This window comes from Carassius gibelio, chromosome A18, assembly GCF_023724105.1.
Source record: "Carassius gibelio isolate Cgi1373 ecotype wild population from Czech Republic chromosome A18, carGib1.2-hapl.c, whole genome shotgun sequence".
NCBI classification, from domain to species: domain Eukaryota; kingdom Metazoa; phylum Chordata; class Actinopteri; order Cypriniformes; family Cyprinidae; genus Carassius; species Carassius gibelio.
Genome location: NC_068388.1, coordinates 1,563,750 through 1,583,749, shown reverse-complemented (window position 1 = coordinate 1,583,749; position 20,000 = coordinate 1,563,750). Strand labels below are relative to the sequence as shown.

At 33.7% G+C, this 20,000-nt stretch overlaps 1 protein-coding gene across 3 annotated transcripts in view; it reads right to left on the bottom strand.

Annotated features, from left to right (window-relative positions):
• The window catches only part of LOC127934267 (carbohydrate sulfotransferase 8-like), a 121,114-nt gene extending 107,156 nt beyond the window's left edge, over positions 1-13,958 (bottom strand). For 2 of the 3 annotated variants that reach the window (XM_052531536.1, XM_052531538.1), the window contains exons 1-2: positions 13,710-13,958; positions 2,921-3,014 (exon numbers count right to left, since the gene is read on the bottom strand). The gene's annotated coding sequence lies outside the window, so the exon portion shown is untranslated. The remainder of the gene's footprint in view (positions 1-2,920; positions 3,015-13,709) is intronic. The other variant, XM_052531537.1, reaches the window with a different exon arrangement.
• Between the last annotated feature and the right edge of the window lie 6,042 nt (positions 13,959-20,000).

The following is a 20,000-nucleotide window of genomic DNA, read 5'->3' as shown; positions in this document are numbered from 1 at the left end:
AAAAATGAATGGAAAAAAAGTCTAAGGTACACAACATGTCTAAAAACTGCCCTTGGCGAGTCAAATAAAATTAATTTAAATAATGAAGAAAAAAGTAAAATAAATAATAATTGATTAATAAATAAATCATTAATTATTTAATAATTCATGTATTAATTAATTAATTATCACGTACTAAAAAAATTATACAAAATTATTTCATTATTAATAAATGTTTTTTTTTTTGGAAAAAAAATAATATAATTAATATTCGTTTTTATTTATTAATTAAGGAATAAAACTGATTTTTATATTAAAATTTTGAAATTCTACAGTTATATAAAAATTATTTTTTGGTGACGTAAATACAAATGTAATTTCTACTTTAGATCATTTAGTTCAGGCAAGAATTGTAAAAAAAAGAAAAAAAGAAAAAAAAAGCTTGAACTTATAATTTTGTGACATCTGGAGTTGCATTCATACTCAAAGTCTGTCCACTGCTCGTTATGTCATTGAGTATTGTGAATCAGTATTGAGGATAATAACTATATTGAGTTGACGTATTATCCTAAAAGATGACAAGCTGTCTACTTGCTTACTTGCATGTTTGTAAGTGAACCACATGCTTTAAAAAAGCTTGCTGCATTGTTTGAGAAAAGTTATAAACCATGACTGAATGATTTAAAATACACTATTGCATAGTAAACTTAAAATAATTAAGGTGAAATTACCCATCAAACTCTACGTTGTATTGATTTATTTCCTTTGATAATTTGAACTAAATCCCATACTTAAATTTTGCTAAAGAAAATATGTGTAAAAATGAGCAAGTTAAAATAAAATACATTTTACTTATTGTTTTTGTAAGTGTAGTATGGAAATCTTTAATATTTTATTCTGATTGGTCGATAAGGGCATGGTGCAGTTAAATATTTGTAAAAAATAAATAAAATTATATATAACGTACACACAACAAGTAGAAAAACAATCATTAAATTAAAATAAAAATGCAATAATAAATGTAATAATGCATTTAAGAAATACAATTCTAAAATTATTAATCATTTTTATTTATTAAGAAATAAAACTGTAGTTTATATACACGTTTAATACTTTATTGTGAATTCATAAAATGATTAAAAAAATAATGTTATAAAATTAAGGAATACAACTGATTATTATTATTATTATATAATTTTTATAAATTTTGAAAATTTTGAATATTTTATTGTGATTGGTAAGTAACTGCACTCAAACATTTTTTAAATAAAATAATTTCATGAAAAATTAAATAACATTCAACAAGTAGAAAATGACACTTGTTGAGTAAAACAACACTCATTAAAATAAAATATTTTTTTTTTAAATTAAATGATTTAATTAATAAATTAACATTTAAAACAATAAATTCATAAAATGGTTAAATTATTTTATTTGTTAATTAAAGATTATAATTTGTAATTGGTCAAAAAGGCATCCTAGAGTCTAATATTTGTAAAATAAATAAATAAAATTAATAAAATATATAACATGTACACGCAATACCCATACAAATGCGAATAGAATGAAAGTAATTACAATTAAAAATGTAATAAAATTCTTTTTTATTTAATTAATAAATAAAATAGTACATTATTAATTCATAAAATGATAAATACAATTGTTAATCACTTTTTTATAAGGAGAATTGTGGAGTATTTTATTGTGATAAGGGCATCCTGCAGTACAAAAAAAAAAAAAAAACAAATATATATATATATATATATATATATATATATATATATATATATATATATATATACATACACACACACACACACACACACACACAGTACTTGGTGCTGCATTTTGTGGCTGATTTGCCAAAGAACTTAAAGATTAAAGAACACCAATCACAGGCTTCAAAGACCATGACTGACAGGACAGCTAGCCAATCAGAAGGCTTCGCCACTTTTTCAATTTTCACATTTAGTAAGCACCTAGTGTATAAAGTGGAGTAAATCAGCTTAGCAAACCAAAATGTATTACTCAAATGTGAAAGACTGCGTGCGACGTACATCTCACTTTTGTGACCAACAGTCTACAGATCATTAATTAAATGTACAACGGCTCTAATGAATGGTCATTACTTAATGCTTTCAGGTAATGAAAATAATGGTGTGTTGAATATGAATGCCAGGATTCATGGAGCGCTACAGTCAACAGCATTAAACACAAGCCAATCTGAGTCCTGGAGAAGAACTAGGACTTAACATATTCAGGTTATATTAGAAACACTGACGTTTTCTTGTCGTGATAGTAATGTTTTTTCTCTGTGTGATTCGAATGTTATTTAAAGGTTTCCAAAATGTTTCTTACAACGTTCTTCTAACATTATTTTCAGCCAAATATGACGTTATTTGAATTTTTATTTTTAATGTTTAAGGAGGTTCAAATGTACAGTTCTTGGTCGTGACTATAAAGGTTTTGTAAATGTTACAAAAATGTTGTAACTATGTTTTAAGAATGTTACAATGTCTCTTTGTATCTTTAGAACGTTTTTGAAAAGATACAAAAGTGTTTTTTTTGCAACATTCTACTAACTGTATTTTGTTATTGGAATGTTTATTGTTTTAATATTCTAAGAACTTTCAAATGTCATGATTCTAATGTTATTTAAAAGTTAGAGAAACATAAAGACGTTGTTCGAAGAACTTCACATTATGCAGCAAATCATCATATTAGAATGATTTCTGAAGATCATGTGACACTGAAGAAAATTCAGCATTGCATCATAGAAATAAATTACATTCGACTTTATATTAACATAGAAAACAGCAATTATGATTCGCAATATTATTTCAGATTTTTGCTGTAGAGGAGAAGCTGCATGTCTCTCAGAAAGGCAAACACACGCGATGTGATGAGATCTGATGTGGCGTTCAGTTGGAACATCACCCACCTGCTGAAGGGAGTCTGGGCCGCTTTCAGAGCGGAGAATAATTCATGAAAGTCCCATATTCATGCCATCCCACATTAGCAGTGCAGTAAACAGCCTGCAGACACAGAAACCCTCTGATCAGTGTATGATACTCCAGCTGGAGCGAGGAGAGTATCACCAAAATCACTGGTAAAACATTCAGTGTAAAAATAAACAACTTGTACAGTATGTGACTTACTGCAAATGTATTTAATCAGTAAACTAAATGCTGTAGAAAAGCCAACAATGGAGCAGTGCTGTCATAAAATAGAATTTCATTCACCGAAATAAAGCTGAAATAAAATAAAATATTAATATTAGATGAAAAACATAAACTTAACCAAAAAAAACTGACGTTGCAATACTTAATAAAAAAGTTGAAATGCTAAAATTACTAAAATCTATAACTCAAACAAAATAAAGCTAAATAGAAATAAAAAATGGAATAGAAATGAAAATAGAAATGAAAAATAACTGAAATAAAGCAGAAATAAATTAAAATATTAATTCAAAACATGAGCTTAAACAAAAAAAAGACATTGCAATACTAAATAAAAAATTTAAATGATTAAAAGTACTCAAAACTAAAACCAAACCAAAACAAAATAAATCTAAATAGAAATAAAAAACTAATAAAATGGTAATTAAAATGAAAACTGAAAATATAAAACAAATGCTTATTAAAAATACTAATAAATACTGTAATAATATATAAATATTACATAAATAACTTTGCAAAGAAAGTTTTCTTAAGTTTAGAAATACTTTACAAAAGCCAACAGCAGAGCAGTGTTACATTAATGAACGTAAACACATTGAGAAATTACTATTTAAATGATTACAAATCATTTTTGTTAACTGAAATAAAGCATAAATAAAATGAAATATTAATATTAGATGAAAAACAATGTTGCAAGACTTCATCAAAAACTTGAAATGCTAAAATTACTGAAAACAAAACAGAAGATTATAGAAAATAGAACTGAAACAAAATAAAGCTTAATAGAAATAAAAAGAAATTAAAATGGTAATTAAAATTAAATTAAAAAAATAAAAATATAAATGCTTCTTTAAAATACTAATACATACTATAATAGTATATATACATATAACATTGCATCACTAGATTCACTTGGAAACGCTCCCAGATTTCCCTGGTTAGCACAGAGACCGAAAGATCTTCACACACACACACACACACACACACACACACTGTAAGAAGATGAATGAGTGTTGTCAGTAAATGTGTGCAGGGCGACTTCACACCAGGAAAATAAGGCCATTATCTCCCTCAGAAGTCCTGACGATGCTAAACCACACAGCAACCTCATTAAACACCGCGTGGAAACCAATCTCTCATTTCCAGCCTCATTTTTCCAATTTGAATGATATCAAATAAACATCTGTATCATCCGAGCACAACACCTCAGTTCTTCCACACACAAAAAGCAACATTATTCTTTAGGATAGTTCATAAGAAGCCCACGCTCTTTTAGGAAAGCTCTTGAAATAAGATTAGAAGAGAATGATATTCCCTCCACTATATTCAAAGTCCTCTAAAAGTCATTTATTTTGTGATGTTCCTCAAAGAAAGTTCTAAAGGAAAGGTTTTAATCTCAAATCTCTCTCAGACATCAGACGTCTATTAATATTCTTTATTATAAGTTATTCTGACTGATTTTTTATTTTGCATTTGAGTAAATGAGTAATATTGAACTAGCCCTCGGGCGTGTTAATTAAACATGTCAATTAATTAGTTGGTCTATGTGTGTTGACTTGCTAATGTTAAACACATACATCATGGATACACATAATGAGTCAAGATTAGACTCGTTAGACAAGACTGTAAAAATCATAAAAAGTTACGTTTATTCTGTTTATTCTAAAATACATTTTGCATTCAATAACTTATGACTATATATATATATATATATATATATATATATATATATATATATATATATATATATATAGATATATATATATAGATATATATATATAGATAGATAGATAGATAGATAGATAGATAGATAGATAGATAGATAGATAGATATAACCAATATTTATCTGTAGGAGATAATATTTATATATAGTAATAATATAGATAATGTTTCTATATAGTAGTAATATTTTTTAAAAAAAAATGTATACGCAACAAAACTACTATTTTAATAAAATATATAATCACCAATATGTCATTATAATAAATGTTATACCGATAAATACTATTTACAAATAAAAAAAAATATATCAAATTAAATAGACATAAAATATTATTTTAATAACATTCAGTCACTGATATTTTATTAGTAAGTTATAAAAATAATAATATGTACAAAAATGAATATACTGTAAATACATAAAAAATAGAAAATTAGGTACATCATACAAATATTGTTTTTATTTAAACGTTATTTTACAATATGAATTTTATTATTATGAATGTTGAAAACAATTGTGCTGCTTCATATTTTTGTAGGTTTTTTATTTTTCACGATTCACAGATGAATAGAAAGTTCAAATGAACAGCATTTACTTGAAACAGATATCAACGTAACATAAAAAAAAAATATTCGCTGTTACTTTTTTTAATCAGTTGCTGAATAAACACATTCATTTAAATCAAAACTGCCCACAAACTCTTGAATAACAGTATTATAAGTCACACAGCATCAAAGCCCATGAGCAAATATTACAGACCTCCTTTGTTTCCCACCCTGGTAAGCCCCGCCCCCTCTCCTCATCCTCTTACGTCATTGGTTCGAGTGTGTTGAGTGACAGTGTGTTGGTGGCCTATTCCTCCCACACTCCCTCTCCCTGTTCTCTCTCTCTAATCCTTTTCCGAGCGTATCACATTACACTATTCTTCCCTTTAATACACGTTAATAGCGCCGATATCTCCTGCCGTCTCCTCTGCCAACACAAACCCTCTCAAAGCTGAACAAAGCTGCTTTACCTCAGAGGATCGAGTGTTCAGATTCCTCCCACGCGCCTCATAATGCCTCCAAGGGCTTCAGACACACATTCGCAGGGGTCTGGTCCAGTTTTACTCAGGTCAAAGTGAGTTCTGACGGTCAGTGCGACAAGCAAACAAACTGTTTGAAGGCGAGAGGAGGTGCTGCATGCATTATTCAGCTCTAAACTTCAGTGTTTGGGGGATTGTCTGACATCCCAGATGAATAATTAAGCTCTGACCTTTTATCCTCATTAAAGGTGATGTGGGAGGGAGATTTTCCTCCCAAGAGCGGCTGAATCCAAGACAAGCTGTCAGGAACGGCACTGGAATCAATGCCTCGGATCTGTCTATGACACACAAACGAGAGATTAGCGCACGTTTACATGAGATACGTGAGGAAGGGAAGTTAGGTTTGTTTAGGAAACACATTGGGCGTACAGTAATTGTAGCTCTGTTCCAAATACTAGCGAGCTTTTCAAAAAAAAAAAAAAAAATAAATAAATAGTGGTTGGGGTAATAGTATGGTCAAAAGAAGGTGTTTTTTTGAAGGCTCACTATATATTGCCAGGTATATTACTGCGTTAAAACAAAAATTAACAAATGCAAAAAAAAAAAAAAAAAAAAAAAACGCATTTAATTTTACTATAATTGCACTTTCTAATTTATTAAAAAAGAAATAAAGATAATTAATGCAAAGAAAGTAATTAATTAATTAAATCAAAATAATTTTTAAAAATTATATTTTTAAATACACATAAATAAATAAAATATAATATTAAATAAATAATAAAAACATGACTTTATAAATAATGTTTTCAATCTAATACCGTATATACAAAAATACATTTAATAAATAAAAATAAATTATTATTACTTTATAACATGTCTTAAATCCTAAATAAAATTTTGAAATAAAAATATAAATATAATTTTTAATAAATTAAAAATATATTACATCATTTTAAATTTAACGGTATTTACAAAAATATTAATAAAACATAATATCATATAATTTTATTATAGATTTGATTAGAGCAATCCTAATTTCAAAGAGAATAATAGATCATTTACACTTATTACACACTCAAGTGAACCACTTTTTCCACTGGTTGCACAAAACGAACTTTTATTCCATTTTCTTTCCATTACAGCACAGACTCGTGTTGCTGTAGGAGCTCTAATGCTCGTTCTATAGACTCTGAAAGGATGTTTTATCTGTTGATTCAGTTATGTTGATGTGAGTGGGAGGGTTATTTGACTCTGCGATGAGCTCATGAAGAGCGCCACAGAGATTCCAGGCCTGCAAACACGGTCTGGTTTAAGGCAGAGTGTATTTATATCCGTCATTGATTGTGATCAGAGTAGAGATTGCACACAAACTCAACAGCTGTGCTGGATTCGAACCAACCCTGTGCTGCTCTTCCACTCATCGTTCTCCTCTCTCTCGGTCTGTGTGAAGGCAGGAGTGTGTTTGTCATCTCCAGTGGCTCGTTCCACAGAAGAAGCCTTGTATATGTCGCACGGCACACCTGGACCTCACGTATCTCACCAAACACAACACTACTGAGCCCTCGGAGCACGTCACAACTCTCTAAACTAACAGAAGCTTTAGAAGCATTTCAGTAACTCGACAGTGACTCAACTTAAACTGAATCCTGCTGGATAATAGAGTCTTCTGTAGTGCTACTTTATAGCTATTGATGAATATTGTAACATTGATAATGTTATTGAACTGAACTGAATCAACATTGAACCTATATTAACACTACTAGCTTCTGTAGAGATGCTTATAACCAAATCTGATTTATTTCATAATCGATGAACTAATAAAGTAATCGGTTTGACTGAATCAATACTGAACTGAATTGAGTTGAATAATGACACTGTTGTCATCTGTACAGATGCTTATAGCTGAATCATTTCAGAATTTACTAATCTTTTAACATCGAAACTGTTATTGAACTGAACTGAATCAACATTAAACTTAATTTCAGTTGAATAATGGCACTATTGTCTTCTGTAGAGCTGTTTTAGAGGTGAATCCAGTTTATTTTATAATTGATTAACTTTAAACAGCTAATGAACCAAAATGAATCAAATGAATCAACTCTGAAATGAACTGAGTCGAATAACAACATTCTTGACTTCTGTCGAGATTCTTATAACTGAATCAAATTTATTTCATAATTAATTAACTTTACAGTTACTGAACTGAATCGACTGAATCAATACTGAACTGAAATGAGTTTAATAAAGCCACTGTTGTCTTCTGTACAGATGCTTATAGCTGAATCATTTCAGAATTTATTAATCTTTTAACATCGAAACTGTTATTGAACTGAACTGAATCAACATTAAACTTAATTTCAGTTGAATAATGGCACTGTTTTCTTCTTTAGAGCTGTTTTAGAGGTGAATCCAGTTTATTTCATAATTGATTAACTTTAAACAGCTAATGAACCGAATTGAATCAAATGAATCAACTCTGAAACGAACTGAGCCAAATAATGACAGTGTTGACTTCTGTCGAGATTTTTATAACTGAATGCAAATTTATTTCGTAATTGATTAACTTTACAGTTACTGAACTGAATCAACTGAATCAATACTGAACTGAATTAAGTTTAATAATGACACTGTTGTCATCTTTAGAGATGCTTTTAGCTGAATCATTTCATAATTAAGTAATCTTTCAACATCGACAGTGTTATTGAACTGAACTGAATAAACATTAAACTTGATTTCGGCTGAATAATGGCACTGTTGTCTTCTGTAGAGCTGTTTTAGAGCTGAATCCTATTCATTTCATGATTAGTTAACTTCACAGAGCTAATGAACTGAATTGAATCAAATGAATCAACTTGAATAAAGACACTCTTGTCTTCTGTAGAGAAGACCCAGTTGTTGAAATGAATTGAATCAAATGAACTGAATTGAACTGAATATTGACACTGTTTTCTTCTGTAGAAATGCATATAGATAAATCAAATTAATTTCATAATTGATGAATTATGCAACATTGGCACTTGTTGAACTGAATTGAATCAACACTGAACTAATTTGAGCTGAACTAACTTTACACAGTTATAGAACTGAACTGAACCATCACAAAACAGAATAATGAGACTTTTAGAATTTTTTATTTTCCATTTTTGATTCTATTATATTCATATTTATTATCCTGCGAAGCTGCATTGGAACTACAGTATCTGTACTGTATAAAGCACTATAGAAATAAAGATGACTTGACTAAAACTTGATGAGATGAGTTAAATTTTAAACTGTTATGAAAAACAATGCATAAATGCTAAAGTTAGGTTAATGTCCCACTATGCAAACATCAAATTTTCTTCAACAAAATCATCCCGATTGCATAATCAATCATAATCATGAGTCAGGATTTAGGATATTTGACTGCAAATAGAGACTTTCTGAACTGAATAAGCAGTCTAGACATTCCAGATTCCAGAAGATATACTGTTATTTATTAACACCAAAAATAAACGAGGTGTGAAATGCCACTGCATGCAGAATCTGAGGCGATGTAGCAGCACAAACAGGCCACGAAAGTGCAAAATGATTTCATATCCCTACAGTGAACTGAACAGACAGCTCCATTCTCTTTATCTAAATGTTTAATAGCTTTTTTGTTGAGCTGAAAAAGACCCATATAGAAATAAGAAGCTTTTCAGCTGAAAGCCCAGGCCTCCTTCCAGAATCACATCTGAAGATACTCTCTGCCTTTCTCATTCAGCTCAGTGATGCACACGGGCCAAGCACTCGTCTCTACGCTGCAAATTCGACAGAATTTGACTGTCAAACCTGGTTAAAGTTGCATTCAAATAGAGGAAAGTCTTTCATCTTGATTAAACTCAAATTCAGGGCAATACACTGCACTGAAGAAAGTGAATCTGAATTGAGAATCAATGCATGAATACAAGACTGATTGCTCTTATATTTAACTAAAGGAATCAAGATAATGCATTGAAGAAACACGGAGCATATGAACAATCAAGGTCAATGTAAACAACAATGCAAGCTATTGAACGGACTGTAGTTGCACCGTTTAAGTAACTTTAATGCATGCAAATGTGCACCATTTAAAGAGATAGTTCACCCAAAAATGAATGCACAACAATGCAAATATGATTTTCTTGCTTAGTAATTTTATCTTGTTTTTCAGTACAAATATTCTTAACCCTTTAAGTGTCACGGGGGGGTAGAGCTGAAAAGGGCGTGTCCAGATTCAAATTAATGTTATTCTGGAACGGTTTGGAATATGAACCTAATTTTGGGCTCGTTTTTAAACGACACTTGGAAGTTTCTTGTACATGTGAAAGAAGTTGAATAAAATTTTAAATAAAAAAGTTATAGGTGTTTAGGTTTGTTGTAATAAAAAAATGTATTTAATATTTATTTATATTTTATTAAAAAAATAAAAAATAAAATATGTGTTGAATTTAATTTAATGTCAAATGGAAAGCCTTAAATCTTAAGAAGTTGTGTTCCAAATTTGACATTGATATCACAAAAAATGAGGTTTCTGTGTTATTTTTAGTTGCTATACCAACAATGTCCACTAGGTACTAGTCATGCTCCTTGTATGAATTGTAATGGACGACTGATTTGATTTTTTTTTTTTTTTATTCAAACAGCAATAAAACATTCTAGATAGGTTGTAAATGATTTTTTAATCAAACATAGCTACTAGAGTGTTGTTACAGAAACTTCACAAAAAAGTTTATTTCATGTATGATCATACATGAAATTGACATGCATTAAATTTTTTACTGAATACTTGCAACATCAATCATAGATATAAAAATATACATATTCAATTTATTCTCAAAGTTTTTGATAAAAACTAGAAAAGATGTTTTGTATGAATTATTGGCAGCCAAAAAGAAATAAAAAAAATATATACTTTCGTGATTGTATATGTACGTATCAGCTTTTTGTAACAAAAGCCAACTACTTTTTTTTTTTGCTAAATTTTCTTGTCACAAATTAATGAATTACTGTCACTACATAATTTTAAATATAAAACAGTGGTCAAATATAAAAAAATACAACTTCTAAGGTCTCCAATGATATATAGTTTGTCAAGATTAGTTTAGGTTTAGTATAGAATATTACAGTTTTAAATATGTAATGGCTTTGGGCCCACCGAATACAAGCAAAACGACTAAAGATATGAAGTCATGCTTTCTGAAAAATATCTTAAAATGTCGTTTTTGCTTAATATTAGAAAAACAAAAACAAATGTGCCAGTGGGGTCAGAAAAAGTTCAAATTGAAAGCAAGATCTCTTTCTGACAATCTGGCATTTTTTAATTTTTTTTAGAACGCATTCACTTAAGTTTGATACAGTCAAAAGATTTAATATCGTAAATCATAAATGCATCTTGATTTAAGAATGTTTAGATATCATTATCATCTTTGGGTGGACTGTGCCTTTAAGATTCCCGTCGCAAACACAGATGTGATTTTAAACACGTGTGCATTGTGCATGTTCACATGGATGTTGTCATACTTCTGCCACGTGGTTCCTCACAAACAGTCTGGCTTCAGCTCTCCTGTGGAGTCTGGAGCGGATCTCTCCGCAGGTCTGTGGGAACGCAGAGGACTGTGGAGCCATCTGGAGTGTGACTGTGTGTTCCTGCCTGCTGGTGTCACGCCAGAGCTGAGACTCTCCACGCTAACACACGCCGCCTGACGCAACCTGACAGCGCAGCCCGTGTGCGTCAGACAGAGCGAGCAGACAACCAGAGACAACATGAGATGCTTCAGATGAGCCCCGAGAAGCACGCTTCGGTCACAGGATTGAACAAGTACAAAGGTAATTGTGACTTTATATCCCACAATTCTGAATTACAAGTTTATATCTCACAATTCTGACTTTTAATATCGCAATTCGGATGTTTTCTCACAACTGTGAAGTCTATATCTCACACGAATTGGGAGTTTTGCGACAATTCAGAGTTTCTTTCGTCTAATTCTGAGTTGTCTCACAATTTTTGTTTTTTCATGCATTTCTGACTTTTCTCACATTTTTGAGTTAATTCCTCAGAACTATGACTTTATATCTCACAGTTCTGACTTTTTGTCTCTGAATTGCAAGTCCATATCGCATAATTCTTACTTATATCTTGCAATTCTGACATTTTCTAAGAATTGCAAGTTTGTCTCAAACTTCTGACGTTTGCAGGTTTGTATATCACAATTTAAAATGTATATCTCGTCATTCTGAGTTTGTCACACAATTCTGGCTTTTTTCATGCATTTCTGACTTTTTTTCTCACAATTCTGAGTTCATATAGTTCACAATTTTGACCATATCTTGCAATTCTAAGTTCATATCTCACGATTCTGATTTCAAACCGTGCGACATATAAACTCAGAATTGTGAGAAAGAAAGTCAGACTTGTGAGAAAAGTTGCAATTCCTATTTTTATCCTGTGGCGGAAACAAGCTTCCATACAGATCTCAGCAATATCTCAAACTAAAATCTGCAATTAAACATTTACAATCATCACCTAATGATGATCTGAGCAGCATATCACATAATTTTTTACATGTAACTCTCAGCTTCTGAGCTTTCTGAAAACCTACAGCCACATTCGTTGCTTTCCAAATGCATTTTAGGAGAAACTGACACACATAAACAAGCGAGAACTTCATTAATCTCCGGAAGATTTGAAGAGAAACCTCTGAGCAATGTATTTCACACACGCACTCGCTCTTTCCACTTCAGTGCTAGACGCTGCTGGTTTTGCAGATTTTTTATTCTGGACACATGATATATAGCCCTGACTGGAGCATTTTCAAAGCCTGAATATAAATCACAGATAGCGACCTGACTGACCACCGACGGAGCCTGACAGCATCATTTGTCATGTTTCTCACTCCGATGTCACCACTGTCACTTTCATACAGCGCGAGCGCAGCTTTGCAATGTAAATCAAAGTAGCCTTGGATTAATGTGACACGTTCAGAAATGAGGAGAAAAATGACAAAGAGAATGAAGGGCATGTGTCACGGAGAAACCAGAAACTGGGATGCATTTTATAAATCAAAAAGTGCTGTCAAGCTCTGATCTTAAAGTACAGCAATTCAGTTCATCTGAACAGAAAAGACGGATGGAAGACAGCATCAATGCCAAAAAAATAATGTGAATTATAGAGCACATATGCATGTCAAAATTGCTTTTGAAACCCATCCAAGACTCAATGCTCAAATTAATGACTTGAAGGCTTTTATTTAAAATGTCTCACACTTTGACCTAAGCCTTCAGTAGCTGTATTTTCCAATAATAAAATCACTTAAGCATGCATAATTGCTTTATCTCAGTGTGTGATCATCATGGAAGAAGTGACATTATTTGTGCACGAACAGAATCCGGTTAGAGACACACCTGCTGTTCTGCTCATGCCACTTTCCATGCATTAAAAACTGAAATTATGACAACAACAACAACAACAACAAACTGGAATGAACTAAAGCTCCATTCAATAAACGAATCATTCAGTAGACTGTCAGCACTTCTGGTGACCCTTAGGAAAAGTTTACCATTGTTACCATACTATAGTGTGGTATAGTTATAGTTACTAAAGCACAGTCATAAATAAACATGCAATCTCTCTCAACTAGCGTCTACAGCAGTTTTACAGTGAGATGGTAAAAATAAGTATGGCATTTTGACGACAGCGCATTTCTAGAAGCAACTCTTTCAGGTTTATGGGCAACAGCGTCTCAAGTTGATGTTCGTGCATTAAATGCATTCGTGCGGGAGAACAATGCAACTAGCGGAACCGACCTGTGCAGATGATGATGATGATGATGACTGGGATGAGATCAGATCATTTCAGCACCACGGAAAGCGCGATGCAACATCCAGCTGGACTGTGTTTGAGATCCTCCTGTTGCCCGATCCGGATCCACTCCGGTTCGGTTCGGTTCGGTCCGGTGGAATGAGAGATATTTCCTTTGTGCGTGTCTGTGCACAGTGTCGGCAGGTTGAGCTCTGTGTGAGGAAGAGGAGGATCGCAACTCAAACTCACAGCACAGACGGAGGATCGCAGGATGCGCCGCCTCTTACAGCACGAGAGAGAGAGAGAGAGAGAGAGAGAGAGAGAGAGAGAGAGAGAGAGAGAGAGAGAGAGAGACGCTGTCCTCGCTCGCGCTGTTTCACTCAGTGCACGAGCGAATCTCAGCAGACCTGCAAGAACGTGCAGAACACATTCACCAAATTATTTTGCTGGAGGAAAATTAAGTGTTCTTAATGAGAAAACGTTTTATTATTATTATTATTATTATTATTATTATTATTATTATTATTATTATTATTATTATTTTATTATTAAGTTGTGCAGGATTTACTTTGAAACCATTTTCACTCCCTGACTTTAAAAATCTAAATAAACATGAAACATTTAAAGCTGCAGTAGGTAACTTTTGTAAAAATATATTTTTTACATATTTATTAAACCTGTCTTTATGTCCTGACAGTAGAATATGAGACAGATAATCTGTGAAAAAAATCAAGCTCCTCTGCTCCTCCCAGTGTCCTATTGCCATTTGCAGAAACTCCATCGCTCCTGGTAAAAAAATAACCAATCAGAGCTGCGGTCCGTGACTTTGTTTGTGTTCAAAATGTAGAAAAATGTATATAATAAGCGAGTACACCATGAATCCATTTTCCAAACTGTGTTTTTAGCTTGTCCTGAATCACTAGGGTGCACCTATAATAAGTGTTTATATTCAGACTATTTTAGATTGCTTCGGGGGTACCGCGGCGGAGTAACCCAGTACCTTTGTGATTCTTCATAAGCCCCTTTCACACTGCACGTCGGACCCGCAATATTCCCGTAACATTGCCTGGTCGCCTTCTGTGTGAAAGCAACCACGTCCCGGAATTGATTACCGAATCGAACCCGGGTCGGGGACATAGTAACATTGCCATGACATTTTGTGACTGTAAACTGCATTTGTCATTAAACTGCATAACATTAAAACATTTTGGTAACACTTTAGTATAGGGTCCAATTCTCACTAATAACTAGTTGCTTATTAGCATGACTATTATTGACATATTGGGTGTTTATTAGTGCTTATAAAGTACATATAATGCATGACATCCATAATCCTACCCAATACCCTAAACTTAACAACTACCTTATAAACTATTAATAAGCAGCAAATTAGGAGTTAATTAAGGCAAAAGTAGTTAATGGTTAGTTAATAGTGAGAATTGGACCTTAAAAATAAGTGTGACCAACATTTTTACTAAAGGTTTTTATAGCAGAATTGTAATTTTTTAATTTTGCATGAAAACAGTAAAGAATATTCAGGACTATTAGGATGTTTGCATTGTGATATTTACTACAATTCAACAGGTTCACTGTAAATGCAAAATAATAATAGTATGGGATTTTGTGACTGTACACTATACAAAACCTAAGTGCATTTGCCATTTTCATTTTTTTATATATATTTTTATTTTTAAATATTTTTAATTTAAATAATATATATATTTTTATATATAATTATCATTTTTCACTAAATGGTATGTACTTTTAATGGATTTTTACATTTTTTTTTTTTACTGAATGTATGCTGGTTTTAATTAAAATAAATAAAGTCCATCAATTATATTAAAAAGTAATTTTTTTTTAAATAAATAGAAATTAAATCCTAGGTAATCATTACGTCCACAAATCTAAAAATATATATTTATAAATATATACAAATATTATAAAATATGTATAAATTATGTATTTACTGTAAAATACTAATTGTATAGCGTTACTTTTTACAACTTTCACATTTTTTATGAATTTTATTTAATTTATTTACATTTTTATTTTGATTAAATTGGTTTTAATAATAATAAAAAATCCAACAATTATATTAAAACATTTTAATTAATTCATACATACATACATTATGTTCATGTTTAATGACAATACGATCACATAATATTGGCAAGAAACTATGAAATTTATATATATATATATATATATATATATTTTTTTTTTTTTTTTTTGCATATATATATATATATATATATATATATATATATTTTTTTTTTTTTTTTTGCATATATATATATATATATATATATATATATATATATATATATATATATTTTGCATATATATATATATATATTTTGCATATATATATATATATATATATATATATATATATATATATATATATATATATATATATATATATATATATATATGTATGTATATATATGTGTAACTTTAAGGTTTTTAAGAGACAGCTCAGGTATATTATAATAAAAGATTACAAAACATGAACATTGATCTAAATTCCAGATGAGCTTTGTGCAATAAGACAAAGAAAATATATTGCAAAGAGTAAATTGCATAGTGTTTACTATAATTGCTCAAAAATGCAATTCAGTGACTGTAAGACATGCATATTGAAAATCAAGTCAGAAAATGCACAGAGTTCTTCAGATGCACGAGTGTAATTATTTTAGTGCAGAGGTGGAGAGAGACTTCAGTTCCTGATCATCAAAACCGTTTCAAAGTTCACAAAGGCATAAAAACCCCATAAAACTCTTTAAAAGTGTTATTTTTTTGAAGGATTCGCCCTTCAAGCTGAACTGCATTTAATTGTTTCAACAGGAATCAGGTTGCAAGCATTAGTGCCATTCATTAACATTTTAGCATGATACAAATTTCATGTACTTTCCTAATACATTCACTTTCCCGTTAATTTCAATCAGTGGCTCTTTATCAGAACGCCGTACGCACACAACACTCGCTCGCCGTCTCATTCACATGCGGCTCTGAAGTGGAGTTTGAGATCAGAAAACTGAAGCTTAGGGTTCAGATGCTTGAAAAGGCTGTCCTTCACTGATTGCATGAGCGTTTCTGTAGCTAATGTCAAGAGTTTATCGCTCACAGCGTTTTCCAACCATCGCAAGGCCTCGAGCGAGAGAAACCCAGAGGAGTTTGTTAGTTTGTTTAGAGACAGATGCACAAACACACGACTCATCATTTCCTCTAGAAACACAGAAACATACATTTAGCAAAATCTTAAATCACAGTAAATCACATCATGCATGGCAACTGTATGATAAGATACATTTTTGGCCTGATTATATGAAATTAAAATTACATTTTTTTATTTATTATATAAATAAAAAACTTTATTAAGAAGGCAAGCAAATCTATAAACAATAGTTAAATATTACAGTTTTTTTCAATCGCTAACAAGCGCTTAACCATACTTCAGATACTTTTTCTAAACTCTTAACACAGACTCACACCTACAAAACACAATTGGCCAAATGGATAATTTCCTTCTCAAAAACACATTTTGTTGAATATATACTAAATCTTCATTTCAAAATAGAACACATCTTTATCTGCACACACCAACTTTACCGAAACACTGGAAATCTGACTCAAAATTAAATTATTCTGTCAAAGAATAACACTTGTTTTCACCTCACAAGGTACATACAGTCAATCAAAGTACACCAGGTTTCAAAATACTGGCTATTGTTGACATTACTAAAACTGCATAGACTTTTCAGTCTCAGTTTTACAGGTATTTGCATGCAAAACATGCAATTCACTGTTTTACACTAAATTTCTTGGTTTGGAACTGTATGTCCAAATGCACAGTAATGTTCACATTCAAAAGCATTCCAGTAAAAAGCTATTTTTCCCTTTACTGTTTACTGCAGGAGGCAGTACAGTAGAAACACGGTATGATAGAACAGAACAGGCTCGACAGTATTGCTTACAGTGAACAAAATAGCAATGAAACACATAAGAGCATTCTGAACATAAAACAACAACAGCAAAAAGCCCAGATAAAAAAGGGGGGGTGGGGGTTAAAATAAAAACAATCTCTCACTGCTCCTGTCACTGCTCCTGCTTCTCTCACTGCTCCTGCTCCTCTCAGTTCTCCTGCTCCTCTCACTGCTCCTCTCACTGCTCCTGCTCCTCTCACTGCTCCTCTCACTGCTCCTCTCACTGCTCCTGCTCCTCTCACTGCTCCTCTCACTGCTCCTCTCACTGCTCCTGCTCCTCTCACTGCTCCTCTCACTGCTCCTGCTCCTCTCACTGCTCCTCTCACTGCTCCTCTCACTTCTCCTGCTCCTCTCACTGCTCCTGCTCCTCTCACTGCTCCTCTCACTGCTCCTCTCACTGCTCCTGCTCCTCTCACTGCTCCTCTCACTTCTCCTGCTCCTCTCACTGCTACTGCTCCTCTCACTGCTCCTGTTCCTCTCACTGCTCCTCTCACTGCTCCTGCTCCTCTCACTTCTCCTGCTCCTCTCACTGCTCCTGCTCCTCTCACTGCTCCTGCTCCTCTCACTGCTCCTGCTCCTCTCACTGCTCCTCTCACTTCTCCTGCTCCTCTCACTGCTACTGCTCCTCTCACTGCTCCTGTTCCTCTCACTGCTCCTCTCACTGCTCCTGCTCCTCTCACTTCTCCTGCTCCTCTCACTGCTCCTGCTCCTCTCACTGCTCCTGCTCCTCTCACTGCTCCTGTTCCTCTCACTGCTCCTGTTCCTCTCACTGCTCCTCTCACTGCTCCTGCTCCTCTCACTGCTCCTGTTCCTCTCACTGCTCCTGTTCCTCTCACTGCTCCTCTCACTGCTCCTGTTCCTCTCACTGCTCCTCTCACTTCTCCTGCTCCTCTCACTGCTCCTGCTCCTCTCACTGCTCCTGCTCCTCTCACTGCTCCTGCTCCTCTCACTGCTCCTGTTCCTCTCACTGCTCCTCTCACTGCTCCTGCTCCTCTCACTTCTCCTGCTCCTCTCACTGCTCCTGCTCCTCTCACTGCTCCTGCTCCTCTCACTGCTCCTCTCACTTCTCCTGCTCCTCTCACTGCTCCTGTTCCTCTCACTGCTCCTCTCACTGCTCCTGCTCCTCTCACTTCTCCTGCTCCTCTCACTGCATCTCTCACTGCTCCTGCTCCTCTCACTGCTCCTCTCACTGCTCCTGCTCCTCTCACTGCTCCTGCTCCTCTCACTGCTCCTGCTCCTCTCACTGCTCCTGCTCCTCTCACTGCTCCTCTCACTGCTCCTGCTCCTCTCACTGCTACTGCTCCTCTCACTGCTCCTCTCACTGCTCCTGCTCCTCTCACTGCTCCTCTCACTTCTCCTGCTCCTCTCACTGCTCCTGCTCCTCTCACTGCTCCTGCTCCTCTCACTGCTCCTCTCAGTTCTCCTGCTCCTCTCACTGCTCCTGCTCCTCTCACTGCTCCTCTCACTTCTCCTGCTCCTCTCACTGCTCCTCTCACTGCTCCTGCTCCTCTCACTGCTCCTCTCACTGCTCCTGCTCCTCTCACTTCTCCTGCTCCTCTCACTGCTCCTCTCACTTCTCCTGCTCCTCTCACTGCTCCTGCTCCTCTCACTGCTCCTCTCACTTCTCCTGCTCCTCTCACTGCTCCTCTCACTGCTCCTGCTCCTCTCACTGCATCTCTCACTGCTCCTGCTCCTCTCACTGCATCTCTCACTGCTCATGCTCCTCTCACTGCATCTCTCACTTTTCCTGCTCCTCTCACTGCTCCTCTCACTGCTCCTGTTCCTCTCACTGCTCCTCTCACTGCTCCTGCTCCTCTCACTGCTCCTGCTCTTCTCACTGCATCTCTCACTGCTCCTGCTCCTCTCACTGCTCCTCTCACTGCTCATGCTCCTCTCACTGCATCTCTCACTTTTCCTGCTCCTCTCACTGCTCCTGCTCTTCTCCCTGGGCCCCTTGCTCTTACTCTTCCTCGTCCATATATTACAGTGTTTCTCTTTTTCTGTTTCTGTTTCCAAAAACATCACTCTTCAAAGTCCTCCTTTTATTGTATAAGTTTATTGTCTAAAAAATAACCCCTGCCATTGAGTCTAATCCAGATTGGAATCAGTTGTGGTTGGCCCAATTTACACAACATAAATCAGCTAAGATATATTGTTTTTGAACTGATGTCATTGCAGAAGCAGAGGTTTTTATACTGTATCTAAGGTTTGGAACATTGTTTTTGCTATTGTGGGATGTTGTGTGTTAACATTTGTAAATACTACAAAAACGATCCATAATTTTGTTGGGAGGTATAGCTTGTCTGT